Genomic DNA, 3622 nt, shown 5'->3' with positions numbered 1-3622 from the left:
GATTTCATACTTGAGTAAAATTAAATGGTAGTTGTTCCTCGCTATCTGACTTTTTCTCTATCATAGTGATCTCTTATTCTTTCCAAGAGAATTTTCTTTATTTTTTGGCTTGTTTTGGTCATGGATTCCACTGTATTTAAATGTTGAATCAGCATTACATACCCTTGTGTTGTTGCATGATATATTTTACACATTGTTTAATTTGATCTGGTAATTTTTGAGGGTTTTTATATCCGTGTTAATATGACACATTGGTCCATAGTGTAGGTTATTAATATCAGTTACAGAGAGTTGATTAACAATATTGTATACAGCTGTGTCCTTTCTGATACTCTGTTTTCTGAAGTTGTTTTTTTCTGATGCTGGGATACAAAAGATACTCAACTTTTTTTTTTAATTGTAGTTCTAAGAGATCTACTTAGTATATCTTTGTGTTCTGTTGTTAGTACATATGCAGTAAAACTTTTCATGTGTTCTTATAATCTTTAGGTCTTTGTTATTATTTTAATCTGTAAGTATCATTTCATACTTTTTAAAAAGTTATTTATTTATTTTATATGAATGAGCATTTTACCTACATGGATGTTTGTGTACGTGTGTGTCTAGTGCCCAACTGGGAGAAGATGTTGGCTTCCCTGGGACTGGACTTTTAGACAGTTATGAGACACCGTGGGTGTGTCAGGAATTGAATCTGGGTATTCTGGAAGAGCAGTCAGTGCTCTTAAACACTTTGCCATTTTTTTTACCTCATCATCCAGTCATTTTTAATGCTTCTTTTCATATCTGAAAAATCTGACACATTTCCTTGCTCTGATGGCTATTCTATCTAGAATTCCTTTAGACCCTCTACCTTCTTTTGACTAGTATTAGTGTGAAAAATATTTTCCATTCTTTTACTTTTGATCTATGATTAATATTTATTTTTGAAGTGGGTTTCTTAGAAACAACATATTGTTGGATTTTGGAGCTTGTTTTCCTCTCTGTGTTGTTGTTTCTTGCCAGGTGCAGAAGGTTCTTTTGGCTTTCAGTGTGAGGTCATCCAGTGCACAGTGCAGAGGAACACATAGTAGCAAGAGCATGATTGCAGCTGGGTCACTGAGTTAGTATTCAGGAAGCAGGTAACCCACAGGAAGTGGAACTGGGCTATCAAACCTCAATTACACTTCCCATAAGGTACTTCCCCCTGGTGTGGGAGGTCCTTCTGTCTATGTGTTGCTTTTATTGGTTAATGAATAAACAACTGCTTTGAGCCTATGGCAGGAAAGAACAGAACTAGGCAGGGAAAGTTAGGCTGAATGCTGGGAAAAAGAAGGGCAGAGTCAGAGAGAAGCCATGGAGCCACCACTGGAGACAGATGTGCTGAAACTTTGCTGTAGGGCCCAACCTCATAGTGATGCACAGATTAGTGAAAATGGGTTAAATTAATATGTAAAAGTTATCCAATAAATAGCTAGAGTGAATGGGCCAAGCAGTGATTCAATTAATACAGTTTCTGTGTGATTATTTCAGGTCTAAGCTAGCCGGGCAGCAGGGAACCAACAAGTGGCCTCCTCCAACATCCCCCAGTAGGGTTTTATATTTTGAGGCTTCTACAGCCTTCCAAAAGAGTACTGCCACCTAAGCACAAATGGTCAGACAAGCCTATGGGGCAATCAACTTTCAAACTACAACAGAGGGCACTTAGATGTCTTGGAAGCTCACTGGAAAATTCAAGATGCCAGGTTAGATGTGATGGCAGGATCAGATGTCACTGGTCACACAGTATCTACATTCAGGAAGAAAAACTGTTGCAATGCATGTTTTCTTTTTCATCCACTGTGGCGGTTTCAATTATTTGAAGGTTTGGCTCCCAATTGGCAGACTGTTTAGAAAGGATTAGGAGGTATTGTCCTGTTGGAGGAGGTGTGTTACTAGTGGTAGATTTTGAAGTTTCTCAAGTCCACTTCAGGCCTAGTCTTGCTCTCTCCTTCTTTCTCTCCCTCTCTGACTTCTGAATGCAGATCCAAATCTAAGCTCTCAGCTCCTGCTTCTGTGCCATGCCTGCCTGCCTGCCACCACAATCGCCTATATGATGGTCATGGACTAACCCTCTGAAACTGTTAGCAGTCCTCAATGAAATGCTTTGTTTTAAAAATTGCCTTGGTCAGAGTCTTTTCACAGCAACAGAGCAATAACTAAAATACCTACTCTGACAACTTTTGCATTTGAATGCTATGTTCAGACAATAGCATTAAGATATTAAATGATATATCTGGATTTATTACAATGATATTTCTTTTCCCATCTCTTGCATTTGTTATCTTTGTCTTTCACACCATTTCTGTCTTTTGTTTTATTTAATTTAGTGTTTATTTGGCTCCATTTTTTCTCCTTTTTGACATGCCAATTTTAGGTGTCTGCATTTACTTATGTTAATTTTTAAAATAGTTGCCACAGAGTTTGAAATATATATTTATAATTCATTCATGTTTGTTCTCAAATAATATTGCTTCACTGGCATTGCAAGTACTCCAGAATAAGATATTCCTGATTCCTTCATCCTGCCCCGAACAATGATGGCTATTGTTCAGCCAGGTACCCAAATGCTCTATCACTAAGCTGCACCTTACTCCTCTTCCTTCTATTACGTAGATTTTTCCTTCTCTGTTGAATTTCTTTGTATCTTCAGTGTATACACTGTATGGGTTTTTATGTCGTGTTTTGTTTTGATTTTGTTTCTCTGCTTTTTATCCTTTTTGGTGTCTGCTGAGCATTGCAAGTATCTGATTTATTGGAGCATTAAGTTTTGGAAAAGTCTTTGCCATATTAGAACAAATAGTGCTTTTGTGCTATTTTTGTGTGTTTTTCATGCATTCCCACTACTTTTATTTTTAGTTTGTGGTTTTCTCACAGTTCTCGGTCTTTCTGTTCCTTTGCCTTCAATCTTTACCCTCTGTACTTTCAAAGTTGGAAGTGACTGTGACCACATTCTCGGGTTCACAGTTATTCCTCAGCTGTATCCTGTACACTGTCAAGCTCATCAGATCCATTGCTCATTTTTTGTCTCAAGTGTTTGCTCTATAGTCCTCACATCGTTGTGACCATCTCTGTGCTCATAATGTCTATCCACTTCTGCACTGTCTAATTTTTCCACTAAAATTCCTATGTATTTAAATTTTTTTAATCTGAATTGCTATATTCCTGTTCCAGTACTTGCACAGAGTCTTCAAACAGTATATGTGTGTGTGCATGTGTGTGTGTGTGTGTGTGTGTGTGTGTATGTATATATCCATAGCTGATCAAAACACAGAGAACAACTGATAAGCATGCCCAGCACCGTGGATAAATCTACAACAGCAACTCATCAAGTGCAGTTGGAAGAGAACTAGATTTGAGTCACTGTCTTTATTTTGTTTAGACAACAATTAGAGTATTCAGTTTCCTTATCTGTAAAACCTGAATTACCAGGGATATGCTGAGGTCTACTCCTCAACATGACAATGGTTAAATTTTAGGAAATTTGAGACTTAGCTATAAAAGATTGTTACTTAAAAAGTATAAATTGTATAAAACTTTGATTATATCATTAAAGGTAAAATACATTCAAAACTTGTGAATTCCAAATTACCTCACAAAGCTTCAT

Source organism: Microtus ochrogaster, chromosome 4, assembly GCF_000317375.1.
Source record: "Microtus ochrogaster isolate Prairie Vole_2 chromosome 4, MicOch1.0, whole genome shotgun sequence".
Lineage (NCBI taxonomy): Eukaryota > Metazoa > Chordata > Mammalia > Rodentia > Cricetidae > Microtus > Microtus ochrogaster.
Note: the sequence above shows the minus strand (reverse complement) of the source record.